The 15,120-nt window shown below is 47.0% G+C and overlaps 1 protein-coding gene across 1 annotated transcript in view; it reads left to right on the top strand.

Moving 5' to 3' along the window:
* ENPP1 (ectonucleotide pyrophosphatase/phosphodiesterase 1) overlaps positions 1-15,120 on the top strand; it is a 135,692-nt gene that overhangs the window by 57,373 nt on the left and 63,199 nt on the right. The gene's annotated exons all lie outside the window — the stretch shown is intronic.

Consider the following 15,120-nt stretch of genomic DNA (forward strand, 5'->3'; position numbering starts at 1 on the left):
AAGACTGTCTCTATCTGAAGAGAGACAGATGGGCCGCCGACAAGGGGCAAAGCGGGCCCCACAAGAACATGGGGCCCCGGGCTTTACCCGGGCTATAGCTATGGCCCTGCATGGCAGACTTGGCTATTAGTCAATCCATTGTGAATACGTTGTTACAATTCTATTAGCAGTCAGTTTGTTATAAGTATATTGTATATTATACACAAATTAATGATTATAAACACACAATGTAATTAAAAAGGAAGGGTGATGGGGAGGCAGGGTTAAACTCAGGGTGTGTAGCACAGATGAAAATTGCCTCAAATTAATAAAGGCAGGAATAGGCTAAATAAACACCTTGAGTCACCTATTAATATAGGCCATAGAATCTCATGATTGCCAACAATGATAAAGCTTCATTAACAGTTGTAGACATACATATGCTGTGCCGCATTTAGCGTAGCATACCGATCAAGCCAACCTGAAATTGTAACATGTAGCACCAAACAGTGGCTGTTATTATATACTGATGTAACATCTTTTCCCCCCCCCTATCGCAGATGGGGACCATGTGGGGAAATCTACACTTATGTTACCTGGTGTGGTGCATTACCTGATCGCAGAAGACCTGAACCTCCGCCACTGGGAGCCTGGGGTTACCTGATTCGTCGTACTCAGCGCCTCCACCTGTAAGGGTTCCCACCTGAGTGGGATGGTCCTCTTACAGGAACCACAATAATAAGACACGCACACAGTATATGCTAATAACTGTTTACTATTGCTAATACTAATAACTTCGGTACCTGTACCACACAGAATAATGCATATAGCCGTACACATAGAAGTGCACCGGGTGCACACATCAACATAAGTATTCCCCAGAGTACCTTATGTCCAAACCCACCCACGTGTGATGGAGATAGCGCTATCCCTGGACGTGTTGGTGCACTATTTATAGATACCTGCCCAGGGCTCCAGCCCGCGGGTACCGTTTTACAACCGGTATGGATCCGTCTGATCCGACGTGATGTCCTCCTACGCGTGGCGTGACTTCCAGCATGGATAATATCACCACAGCTCCACACCATCTGTACCTTGATGGGGATCCGCCTGTAGCCGGCAGGCAACAGTCACTGTTTGGCTTGGCCTCCACGAAGATAGTCTCTATATAACTCTGGGGGTCTGAGCCCAGACCCAGCAATCAGGCTGCTCGACACTGAGGGTGTCCTAACTTAACCAAATAGCTAAAGGGGCAGATCTCCTTACGTAGGGCCTGTCCCTGAAGCAACCACAAACTGGGGAATGGTAACTTATCTGGGACCTCTGGGGGTAACAAGGCCTAGTGCTAGGGGCTACTGCTCCCTGCACACACACCCTAACTCCCCCAGCTCCCAGCTCCAACTGACACTCTTTTTAAAAGCTGTCTAAACTGTCATCTCTCACAGCTTCACTGGTTGCCTAGCAACATGTACAGTAACTACAGCCTCTCTTAACTGTCTCTATTCAGAACTGCCAGCGCAGGCTCCCTTGCACTGAAAAGGCCTTAATTGCAAATGCAGCCGCCCTATTGACTAAGCCGCAGCATGTGACAATCCCCTGAGGGATACGGGGGCTATACTGATATTTTAATAAAACATAGGTACAACACAATAACAGGTTGGTGGTACGTGGATTGACTCTACGCCAAATGACGTTAGTATACACAGCACAGAGATCACTAGAATACAACTGCAACTGAATGCAATTATCACTGAGTGGCAACCGCAGGAAGTAAATCGTAGCACAGCTGGAGAGAACAGGTTGAAGGTTTTTAACCTCTCTAAAATGCATCTTAGTAGTGATCATGTTGCACTACTGGAGAAGGGGCTATCATTTTCCCCAACCAAGGATTTTAACCTCTTTGAGTGGGTTAAGGATTTAAACCTGTTCTCCCGAAAGCTGCTCCTACATAAATTCCATGCCTAAAAAGCCAGACGTGAAATTGAAAACACCGGTTTCACGGCACAAGATCAAACTCATATTCAGCAGTTAGTGTCATTACTTGATGACAATGAATGTCCTACAGATAACCAAGAAGGTCCGTTTACTAATTGTAGACCCAAAAGTAAATTTACACCACTAATGTCAATATGCCTTCAGGTAGAGGTCTTCAGTAACCTTGTCACTAAAGACCTAGAGAAAATGAAACCTAAAAATACATGCAGAAGAATATCACCAAAAATGAAAATAAAGCTCTTAAGGATTTGATGTCACAAAAGGAAATTACCATCAAGCCTTCAGACAAGTTCGGAAACATTATTGTCATGGACACAGATCAATATGTGAAAGAATGTAAACGCATTTTAAAAGACAAACAGAGTTACTCCATATTAGATCGAGACCCCACTATTAAGTTCATTAATGAACTACATACCATCTTAAGAGGGGCCCTTGACAATAATCTTATTGATCAAAAGGAACTAGAGTTTTTGTCACCCAAATCACCTACCGTTGCAACATTTTGCATATTACCGAAAATACATAAGGACCAACAGAGACCGCCAGGTAGGCCGATAGTCTCCGGTAATAATAATCTGACCGAACATTGCAGCATTTATTTAGACCAACTTCTACGTCCATTTGTCACCACTCTTCCATCCTATATTAAGGACACCAAAGACACTCTTCTCAGGCTTAATGGTATGCATTTTGACACAGACACTTTACAGCTAAACCCCGTTATAACGCGGGTCTCGGGGTCCACCCCGAGACCACCGCGTTACTAACGGGGTCGCGAGAAAAAAAAATGGCCGCCGCGCTTTAGTGCATATTCATCCCGCGGGACAGGAGATGGGAGCGGGCATGTCCCTCCGCTCCCCGCTTCCCCCTGTCACCGCGGGACAGCCCGCGGGGCAGGAGATGGGAGCGGGGATGTCCCTCCTGTCCCCGCTTCCCCCTGTCACCGCGGGACAGGCCGCAGGGCAGGAGATGGGAGCGGGGATGTCCCTCCTGTCCCCGCTTCCCCCTCTCACCGCGTTACAGCCCGCGGGGCAGGAGATGGGAGCGGGGATGTCCCTCAGGTCGCCGCTTACCTCAGATCCCGCTGCCTGCATGGAGGTGGTAGCGGGGGGTTTCTTCTCCCCACCGCTGTCCCTGGCGCTCCCGCTGCCTGCGCGGGAGGAGGGGGGGGAGCGGGTGGTGGTGCTGGTCGCGGCCTTTCCTCTGCTCCGACCCCACCCCCCGTCTGTGTAGAGTGAGAGAGTGTGTGTGTGTATGTATATATGGGAGAGAAAGTGTGTGTGTGTATATGGGTGTGTGTATGTGGGTGTGAGTGTGTGTAAGTGTCTGTGAGTGTGTGTAAATGTCTGAGTGTGTGTGTAAGTGTGTGTAAGTGTGTGTAAGTGTGTGTAAGTGTGTGTGAGTGTCTGTGAGTGTCTAAGTGTGTCTAAGTGTGTGTAAGTGTGAGTGTGTGTGAGTGTCTGTGTGTGTGTTTGAGTGTGTGTAAGTGTGTGTGAGTGTCTGTGAGTGTAAGTGTGTGTGAGTGTCTGTAAGTGTGTGTGAGTGTTTGTGAGTGTCTAAGTGTGTGTGAGTGTGTGTGAGTGTGTGTGAGTGTGCGTAAGTGTGCGTGGGTGTGCGTGAGTGTCTGTGAGTGTCTAAGTGTGTGTAAGTGTGTGTGAGTGTGTGTCTGTAAGTGTGTGTGAGTGTGTGTGTGTGAGTGTCTGTGAGTGTGTAAGTGTGTGTAAGTGTGTGTGAGTGTGTGTGAGTGTCTGTGAGTGTGTGTGCGTAAGTGTACAGACAAAATACATCTGTTAAAGTGCAGTTGTCTGTTTATTTCTATATAATAATTGTGTGCAGTGTGCAGTGTGCAGTGTGTGTGCAGTGTGTGTGCAATGTGTCAGTGTGTGCAGTGCGAGCAATGAGCAGTGTGTGTGCAGTGTGTCAGTGTGTGCAGTGTGAGCAATGAGCAGTGTGTGTGCAGTGTGCAGTGTGTGTGCAGTGTGTCCAATGAGCAGTGTGTGTGCAGTGTGCAGTGTGTGTGCAGTGTCAGTGTGTGCAGTGTGAGCAATGAGCAGTGTGTGTGCAGTGTGAGCAATGAGCAGTGTGTGTGCAGTGTGCAGTGTGTGTGCAGTGTGTCCAATGAGCAGTGTGTGTGCAGTGTGCAGTGTGTGTGCAGTGTGTGTGCAGTGTCAGTGTGTGCAGTGTGAGCAATGAGCAGTGTGCAGTGTGCAGTGTGCAGTGTGCAGTGTGTGTGCAGTGTGAGCAATGAGCAGTGTGTGTGCAGTGTGCAGTGTGCAGTGTGTGTGCAGTGTGTGCGCAGTGTGTCAGTGTGTGCAGTGTGAGCAATGAGCAGTGTGTCAGTGTGTGCAGTGTGAGCAGTGTGCAGTGTGCAGTGCGTGTGCAGTGTGTCAGTGTGTGCAGTGTGAGCAATGAGCAGTGTGTGTGCAGAGTGTGTGCAGTGTGCAGTGTGTGTGCAGTGTGTGTGCAGTGTGTCAGTGTGTGCAGTGTGAGCAGTGTGCAGTGTGTGTGCAGTGTGCAGTGTGCAGTGTGTGTGCAGTGTGTCAGTGTGAGCAATGAGCAGTGTGTGTGCAGTGTGCAGTGTGTGTGCAGTGTGGCAGTGTGAGCAATGAGCAGTGTGTGTGCAGTGAGTGTGTGCAGTGTGTGCAGTGTGTGCAGTGTGTAAAAAAAAATTTTTTTTTTTTTTTTAAAAAAACGGGAGCCACGGGAAAACCGCGTTATAACCGAATCGCGGTATAACGAGGCGCGTTATAACGGGGTTTAGCTGTATTTGTAACACTGGATGTAGAATCCTTCTACTCCAGCATCATCCACGTGAACGGATTGGAAGCATGCAGTCATTTTCTCTCTACCAGAGGACATAGGTATACACTACATAACCTATTTCTGTTGGACCTCCTTAAGTTTGTCCTTTGCCACATCTATTTTCTGTTTGATTGCACTCTATACCACCAGACCCAGGGTACAGCAATGGTTACATCATGTGCACCCACATATGCAAATCTGTGCCTGGGCTGGTGGGAACACAAATTTGTGTTCACAGACGAACTTAAGGAGTATACACAGTACATTGATCTCTGGTTAAGATTTATAGATGACATCCTGTTGATCTGGCATGGCCCTGAATCTGTTCTAATTGAATTTGTGTCAATATTGAACAGTAATGATTTGAATTTAAAACTCACGTCTGAATATAACAACAGTGTAATTACCTTCTTAGACTTGAAAATTAGCAAAGATGACAATGGTGATGTCCAAACTACGGTCTTCCGAAAGAAGACTGCAACAAACAGTCTCCTAGCAGCCTCCAGTCACCACCCGCCATCATTGATTAAGAGTATTCCCGTTGGCCAGTACTTGCGTCTTCAACGCAACTGTTCTACATTAAATGAATTCCGTCTACAGGCGAAAGACCTTAAAGACAGATTTCTTAATCGTGGATACCCCATTGGGACTCTCAAACATGCGTACCATCGAGCAATAGAGAGTGACAGAGATAGACTGTTAGGACCTACCATTAAATCACCCAGCACAGTAGTCCGTTGTATAGTTACCTACAACTACAGATGGAAACAGATCCAATCGATCTTCACAAAACATTGGCACATCCTCAAATCGGATGATGATCTGTCTACGGTTCTGAATGAAACACCTAGCATTACCAGCAGAAGATCTGGGAACCTATACGACGGACTAGTGCACAGTCATTTTTGATGTCATACCACACCAAGTTGGTTGGCATCACCACCCAAAGGCACCTTCCAGTGTAAAAACTGTAAGGCGTGCCAATATATTACACCGGGCAAATCATTCTCTACCAGTGATCATTCAAAATCATTTGATATTAGACACCATATCAGCTGTAAAACCATCAATGTTATCTACCTTATTAGTTGCAGTTGTGGCCACAGATATGTAGGCAAGATTATTAGGGAATTTAAACGACGAGTACTGGAGCATATCAATTCTGTTCACAATCTATTACATACCCCAGTAGCTCGTCATATTAATAACATCCATCAAGGTGACATAAAATGTCTTTCCTTCATTGGTATCGACCACATTTGGAACAGTATTCGTGGTGGAGATATCAACAACAGGCTGCTGAAACGCGAAGCTGAATGGATATACAAATTAAAAACTTTGAACCATCACGGACTTAATGAGGGTTTCACGTTTACACCTTTTATTTGATCATTAAATTAGGTTAATATACCCATTCGTTTATCATCTCACTATTTAATGTTTTGAAACATTATCCTCCGTATATTTCTGATATATATTTTTTCCTAATACACTTATCAGTATTGCAGCCATTATTACCATGATACTGTGTTCGTGTGGTCTTTTGACTATTACATCTATGACATTGTCAGTCTTCCCTTTCTTTCCCTGCTATGCTCTCTAGCACCATCTAGCGATGGTTCAATATCACCAATCTGTTTTCTGACCCGCAGTTTATTTTCCATGAGCTCTATCCCTACCTTGATAGACTACAGCCTTTTAATAGTTCTAGTCATTTAATTTATTGTTTTTAATACTTTTGTGTGCATTTTTGCACTTCTTTCTCTACTAAAACTCCTGTGGGGAGTATACTGAAACCAGCAATCTGTAGTCGCACTGGTGTGAACTTCAGATTGGTCGCGGGTTACCATGGCAACCCACGACGCTATAAATATTCACTTCCCGCCACAGGTGTCAATCACTCGCCCCTGAAGAATCTCCGTGAAGGAGGGAAACACGTAGGGCTTTCGGCGTGGTGACGTCACGAGGGAGGGACTGATGGGAGTGTGGTATCGTTGCCACATAGTGTCCCTAATTTGATTGCCATAGATTTATTATTTCTAGCTATTTGCCTTGCTATTTGTCTCACTTGTGCTGCTGGTGATCACATTGTATGCTGTGCATATGGCAGATGCAGTTCCATTGCTATTAATACTATTCATTAAGACGATCTGGTGCTTTGTATTGATACACTGTTTCATTGTGTCTCAGGTTTGATAACAACAGACTTATTCCTTTCAGTCATCTGCCTTACCTTTGCTGCTGGCATCCATACTATATGTTGTGCATTTGGTATATGCAGTCTTATTGGTACTAGTGCTAATTATTAGGAAGGTCTAGTGCTTTATATTTTTACACTGACTCACTAGTTACATTGCTCAATGGCAGTGAAAATAATATAGACTGCATCCCCACACATTTAAGTATTGTTCACGTTTTTTTTGCCCAGAAGCATGCTAAGCTACTGTATAATTGAACTCAGTGATAATTGCATTCAGTTGCAGTTCTATTCTAGTGATCTCTGTGCTGTGTATATTAACGTCATTTGGCGTTGAGTCAATCCACGTACCACCAACCTGTTATTGTGTTGTACCTACGGTGCAAATATTATGTTTTATTAAAATATCAGTATATAATAACAGCCATATCACTGTTTGGTGCTACAAGTTACAATTTCAGGTTGGCTTGATCGGTATGCTACTCTAAATGCCGCACAGCATATGTATGTCTACAACTGTTAATGAAGCTTTATCATTGTTGGCAATCATGAGATTCTATGGCCTATATTAATAGGTGACTCCAGGTGTTTATTTAGCCTATTCCTGCCTTTATTAATTTGAGGCAATTTTCATCTGTGCTACACACCCTGAGTTTAACCCTGCCTCCCCATCACCCTTCTTTTTTAATTACATTGTGTGTTTATAATCATTAATTTGTGTGTAGAATTTATTTTAGTTAGATATCTATTAAATGCTAAGTTTTAACTGCCCAGGAGTGCTTTTGACAAATGAGCTACTAGTTGGAGAGTTGAGGCACTAATATGCTCCCACCCTCTAATCTTTGTTAGTATACTAATATCAGCTCATCATTTGCACCGACGTCACACTAGGCGTTTACGGGCACATTCATTAATACAATCATTCAATCACTCTAGTGAGCTGTATATTTAGTTTTTTGGTTTTGTATTGTATATTATAGGCTAAAGCTGGTAAAATTCAGGGCATTATTGAAAACCCTGCTCTCATTTAGTTTGGAAATGAGGTCAACCACAGATCGAGCTCATGGCATCAGTTGTCAACAATAAAGTATAGATATGTGTTAACATGCATGACCTAGAAGCCATAGCCAGGGATGCTTTCTCAGTCATATCTGTACATTTTGTTTCCCCCATTCCCTCTACTTTAGCGGGCAATGAACAAGATCAAAATAGAAAGGGCTCAGGTTCTCCTAATAGCCCGTATTGGCCAAGAAAGATCTATGGTTTGTGGACTTAAATAGTTAGCCACGGGATCTTCTGATGTATCCCGCATTATTGACTCATTCCACTTTTTGCTTTGCTAATCGTTAATTTCTCTATTGATGGTGTGGAAATTGAAAGGATGTCATTAAGGATACAGGGTTTCTCCAGTAAAGTTATATCGGCAATTTTGCATTCCAGAAAGCTAGCGACTTCTAGAGTCTATTATTGCATACGGAGTACATTTATATATTTTTGACAATTACGAAAGGTGATATCTTAAAGTTGGAAGTCCCTAATAGATTCTGGATTTCCTTCAGCAGGGATTTCAGAAGGGATAAATCCAGAATCTATTAGGGTCCAAGTATCTGCTTTAGGCACATTCTATCATAGACATGTAACGGGTTTTCTGGACTGGCCTGACCCACCCAATCTCATATTGGCCCCTGTGGTCTAACCAGTCCCCATTACAGTGTGATGTCTGGTGGTGCACCTGTTGGCAACAGGACTCCTGAGTCTCCCGCATGATGTTGTGTGGGGATTGCCAACCCAGACAGGCAGCTGAGGTAGTGTGCTTGAGTCCTACCTATATCCAGTGCAGCGCCTCCACCTCATCAGGATCCCTGCTGTCGCTTGGGGATGGTCCTGTTGAGGAACTCCTCCGTGGTGCCCCTCTCGGTGTAATGACTCCACACTTACACATGAGAGTATCTTTAATCAGGAACATCTTTATTGACGGTTGTGGGCTAACTGCCCCTCACAGTGATCTTCTAGCCACACATAATTAGTCAGCTGCTTCCCTATGAAAGGTATGTCTCTGTCTTTGATTTGGGGATTCCCTATCCCCGCAGGGATGTATTTCCTGTGCCAGGTCCCTGGTCACAGTCTCATCACTTTGCAGTGTCTAACTATACTCTTTGGCATAACATTGCAGAACCGAACCTTTCAACAGCTTAGCAACCACTTCTGAACTCCTAACTTTTGGTCAGTGCTGTGCCTTATGTATCCTCTGGGGGCTGACACAACTCTGACATCACTAATTATGGATTCAGAGCATGTGACCACTCCCATCCATACATAGGGCACCTCACCAGGGTGTGAGGGCAACCTCCATAATTACTGCTGGCATGCCCATAACTTACCAGGCCTTACTGTCAGCAGGAGAGATGACTGCAGCCATTTTACAGCATGGCTAAATTCTCCCCCTGGTGAATCCCACCTCCCCGGCTGGGACCTAAATTTGAAGTAACTTTCCTCAGGAAGCACTGTAAAATGGAACATACACACATTTTTATTAGAACATGCAGATTATGAACAATCACATTGTGCCTAGCACGCCCTGTCCAGCAGCCACGAACTCGCGCAATGTTACCCAGTACCTCCTAATAATAGTGCCGGGGATCGGGTTTCTTAACCTCCCGACCCCCCATGTCCAGGACAGTCACGCTGTAACTGCGCGGCAAACCCCTCTCAGGCCGGTACATCACCTTGTGCTTATAAACACTCCGCCCGATGCTCCACACCCTTATTAAGTGTTCTATTCTTTCCTCTCGGCGGGCGTGAACTCCCCTTTAGCCCACCAGTAGTCCACCACGTCATCTTTTTCTAGCAGAAACCGCGTGCGGTCCATCCACTCCACATATCCCTCAAATAAGGGCGCCCACCAACGGGTGTCCCTTGGCCTCTCCGGCCCAGACTCTAGAGAGTCTCCCTCTTCGGTACCCCCCCAAGAGCATACCGCGGAGGTCCCCGCTGAACGGGGTCTGGACCACCTCTCATGTTTCGGCGTCCCCTCCGATTGCACATCAGCCTCTTCAGGCACCCATCGGGACTTCGACACGTGCCCCAATTGTCCTCCACCCCTTGAACCACCCTCGAAGGCAAAGCTGCCTAGTCTCTCCCCAGTCCGTTCATCACCAACCCCCAAGGACCCTTCCGACACCCCCAAACTGGACGAGGATCCCCGGGAACAGGTGACTGGGGCAGGGGCATTATCTAGGGCGTGGGGTTGGGCATAGGGGTAGGCGGTTGGCAGCCGCGGGGTTCCGACCCGTTCGCCATCATCGGACTGTCCCGTACTACTGAGCAGTGGTACCGCCGGCTGCGTCTCACCTTTCTTGGTCCGTCGCTTGCTCTCGACCTTCCTAGTTGATCGGGAACCACTGCCCGATCGCCGAAGCGTTGGTGATTTCCTTCCGGTTGCTCCGCTGCCTCTGCCGGAAATGACGTCATCACCGGATGCGGAGGTGCCGCCATCTTGGGATGGACCCCCATGCGGGATCTCTTCCTTCCTCCGCTCCACCGGCGACACCCGACTCCTCCCACTGTCACTCCCGGTAAGTGGTCTTTTCACCCCATTTCCTCCGCAGGACACCGCCACCGGCCAGACCAAGGTACTGGGTAGTTCTTTGGGTCCCTCATCCGAGGAATCCACGTTAAGGGTACTTGGGGTCGCCGATTGTGGCGACCGCCTTCTCTTCTCCCGGTCAGTCGCCTGACCGATCGCTCCATGCTCGTCGGACCCAGCCGTATTAACCGGCTCCGATCCCCATTCTCCGGGATCTGCACCCTTGGTCCATAGTGCACCGGGGGACTCGGCGGACAGCCTAGCCGTATCCCCCGTTTAGTCATTTGCCTGGATCAGTACAAAGGTGGGCATAGGCCACAGGTACTGCGTGCCACACTGTGGACAGCACGCCGCTGTACCCATGGTACCGCCGGGCAGTCTGCATTGCAGGCAGAGGCCCACCACTGTCTCAGCGCCCGCTACGCGTATCACCAGTACCCCCCCTGGTACTACATAGGGCTGAGTGGATACCATCTTATTCACGTCTGGGGAGCAGGCCATTGTCCTGGTGGGAGCCACTTTCAACAATGGTCTGTTCTGGAAGCTGGTTCCGCGTGAGTGACCAACAGAGGTTGGATTGTCAGCCACTCCCTTGTTGAGCTCCGCCCTCATCTGACACAATTGGAACCCGCCCCTAGTAGTAGCGATTATGGGCGGGTCCCACAATGGGATAGGATGTCCTTTAATTGAGTCCGCACCTCTTTCAGTCCTAGAGGGCGTGGCCACAGCTTTTGCGCCCTTCTCTCCAACTGGATGGGGTTCTTCCTTGGGCGCCAATCCCAGCCGATTTCTTGCAGCTGCCTTGTGTGCAAAGTACCCTTCCTTTCCACACACAACTCCAGCTGCAGGGACTACTTTTGGTAACAGCGCTGTCGCCTCACCAGCTGAATTCATACCCACGGGGCATAGTTGGAAACCACTCCCCCTGGTTGAGATTAGGGGAGGGTCCCACAGGCTAATCGGTTGACTCAGCACTGGGGCTGAGTGAGTCACTGCCAATGAAGGGGCGGCCACAGCTTTCGCGCCATACCCCCTATGCGGGCGGGGCTCTCCTGTTGGCGCCGCTTCTGGCCAATTCCTTGCAATTTTTGCATTTGTAGAATTCTCTGCCATCGGCCCACGCGGTCTCCCAGGGAAGCGGGAGCCGCCATTTTGGGTTGCACTGTCAGTCTGGTCAATGAATGAGGTAGCGTTCATCTGTTTGTATGCCGACTGACAGTCACTCTCACTGTGTTCTCCTCCTGTTATAGCAATGTCCTCAACACAGTCCTCCAGGGTAGCGCCTCGTTGTCCTAGGCAGGACCAAAACGGGGCAGCCACTGCTCTCACTCCACTCCATAGCAGGCTCGTGACAGACATATCAGTAACAGCTTGCTCTTCAGCGGGGCGCACGCCAGGTGTGCTCTCCCCATCAGCCTCCGGTCGCCAATTTGGACTATCCGCACTGCGCGGATCCTCCATTCTTGCGGTCGCCATAGATATATTGTGTCCGTGATTATTGTACATGGAGCTCCTCTCTGCGGGGCAGCCTCCACACCGGCACAATAAAGATTTCCCTGATGCACCACCATGTGTACCTAATGTAGGCTGGACTCGTGTATGCACTACCTCAGGCTAGGCTCACTCTCTCAGTGTCTGCTGTATCTCCTTCCTCCCAGTCTGTGCTCCCTGCGGCAAGTGGTCTGGAATGGGCTAGAGTACTCTGGGGCTTCCATGCAGTACTGGGGCGTCTACCTATCTTTGTTAGCCTAGCGCAGACCCTCTCCAGGATTCCTGACCACGTTAACAGGCTATCCCTTTAGGCATCCTACCAACTAGCACTACCTCAAGGTGACTAGGACAGCTATAGCCCGGCTCCAAACCCCCAACTCCTTTCAGGCCCCTAGGTCGTCCCTGCGAACTGACAAACTCCATCAGCCCCCTGACTACCCCTAGGTCCGTCCCAACACAGCACAAATATGCAGCAGACACTCTCCCTGTTTCCTAGTGTGCCTAGCAAAAGCCTGTCCTGTTGACAGGTTATCTCAGCAGCGCCTCCAAATGTAACGGGTTTTCTGGACTGGCCTGACCCACCCAATCTCATATTGGCCCCTGTGGTCTAACCAGTCCCCATTACAGTGTGATGTCTGGTGGTGCACCTGTTGGCAACAGGACTCCTGAGTCTCCCGCATGATGTTGTGTGGGGATTGCCAACCCAGACAGGCAGCTGAGGTAGTGTGCTTGAGTCCTACCTAGATCCAGTGCAGCGCCTCCACCTCATCAGGATCCCTGCTGTCGCTTGGGGATGGTCCTGTTGAGGAACTCCTCCGTGGTGCCCCTCTCGGTGTAATGACTCCACACTTACACACGAGAGTATCTTTAATCAGGAACATTTTTATTGACGGTTGTGGGCTAACTGCCCCTCACAGTGATCTTCTAGCCACACATAATTAGTCAGCTGCTTCCCTATGAAAGGTATGTCTCTGTCTTTGATTTGGGGATTCCCTATCCCCGCAGGGATGTCTTTCCTGTGCCAGGTCCCTGGTCACAGTCTCATCACTTTGCAGTGTCTAACTATACTCTTTGGCATAACATTGCAGAACCGAACCTTTCAACAGCTTAGCAACCACTTCTGAACTCCTAACTTTTGGTCAGTGCTGTGCCTTATGTATCCTCTGGGGGCTGACACAACTCTGACATCACTAATTATGGATTCAGAGCATGTGACCACTCCCATCCATACATAGGGCACCTCACCAGGGTGTGAGGGCAAACCTCCATAATTACTGCTGGCATGCCCATAAATTACCAGGCCTTACTGTCAGCAGGAGAGATGACTGCAGCCATTTTACAGCATGGCTACAGACAGATTACCTTACATCATATGATCTCTAGATTTATTAAAGCAGTGGTCTAGGATTAGGCCTACTTTTAGGATCCCCATTTGGGATATGAACCTGGTGCTACAGCAACTTCTTTCTTCCTTATTTGAACCGATTCTCGAGCTCCCCATGAGATTACTCACAATTAAAATAGGTTTTTTTTTTAACGGCAATTACTACAGCACATAGGGTTGGAAAGTGCTAGTTTTTTTTTAATGTTGCAAACCATTTTTTCAGATATACCAGGATAAGATTGTGTTAAGGACTGTCTCACAGTTTCAAACCAAAGTAGTATCAGACTTTCAAATCAATCAGGATATTATATTAACCTCATTTTGTCCAAACCCATTTCTGACAAAGAGTGACAGTGGCACAATCTGGATGTAGTTATCGCTACAAGAACATATGTACAGATGACTGATAGTATTAGGAAAACATCTAAGTTTTTGTCCTTTGATGGGCCCAGAAATGGTCAGGCAGCTTCCGTAGCTTCTATATCTGTATGGGTTAAGGCAGCTATATTTGAGGCATATAGAACAGGAGGAGAAAATCTTCCTGTAGGGTTAAAGGCCCATTCTACTAGGGGCGTCACAACTTTATGCACAGACAAAGCACAGGCCTTTGCCCAGGAAACTTGGAAAGCAGTAACCTGGTTGTCTTTCCACACATTTGTTAAGCATTACCATCTGGATGTTAACTCATCAGCGGATGCAACATTTGGTATAAGGGTGCTTCAAGCATTTGTTCCAACTCTGAAAAGGAGTGCTTCCCCCCAACTTTCTTATAATTGCTCTGGTGCATCCTATTAGTATTTGCCTGACATAGAGGATGTAGAAGAAAAGATGAAGTTTACCTTCCAATATTGCTGTTCAAGTCTCTATGGCAGGATACTTTCCTCTTTGAGTCTCGTTTATTTGACATAATAAGTTTTTGTGTTGCCTTTTAAGAGCTCTGACAGAAGTTAACTGTGCTAAGGTGGATAACACCCCCCTTATATATTGTCACAATATGTGCTTGTCCTACCAGCTGTAAGGAGGATGAGCTATCCCACGAGTAATGGCTGCCATAGAGGACTTGAAGAAACCGAAATACCGTAAGGTACATTTCCTCTCTCTATATCTATATCAAAACCCTGTCTGGCAGGGAATTGGCCCCTTTGAGAGGGGCAAATGCCTCTGTGCCGATCAATCTAGAAATATATCACAAGGTGAAGGACGGCACTCGGAAGAGCTGGATGAAAAAAAGAGTAGAGTTTATTAATACATACCAACAAATCGGTTCCCCAACAATTGTTATTAAACTAAATTCACATTACATTTATTGCAGTAAGAAAGGGAACATGATGGGCAAGTGAGGACTAAGCTTGAGTTTTGCAGAGATCTGCAGAGAATGCGATACTAGGGTCAGGTGCGCACTCACATCCAGGTATATAGAAAAATAGAAAAATACACAAATAGTGCAATGACGTTTAAATATGTGAACTATCAAAAAATGAGAAATAGATTGCTCACTCAGAATGAACGAGCAGTCTATTTCTCATTTTTTATATTTCACGTATTTAAACGTCATTGCACTATTTCTGTGTTTTTCTATTTTACTTTATACCTGGATGTGAGTGCGCACATGTCCCTTGTTTCGTAATTCGTATCTGGACTTAGATTGAGCCCACTACAGGAGCGGCACCTATTCAGAGGATT

The sequence above is a fragment of the Ascaphus truei genome, chromosome 4, assembly GCF_040206685.1.
Source record: "Ascaphus truei isolate aAscTru1 chromosome 4, aAscTru1.hap1, whole genome shotgun sequence".
NCBI classification, from domain to species: Eukaryota; Metazoa; Chordata; class Amphibia; order Anura; family Ascaphidae; genus Ascaphus; species Ascaphus truei.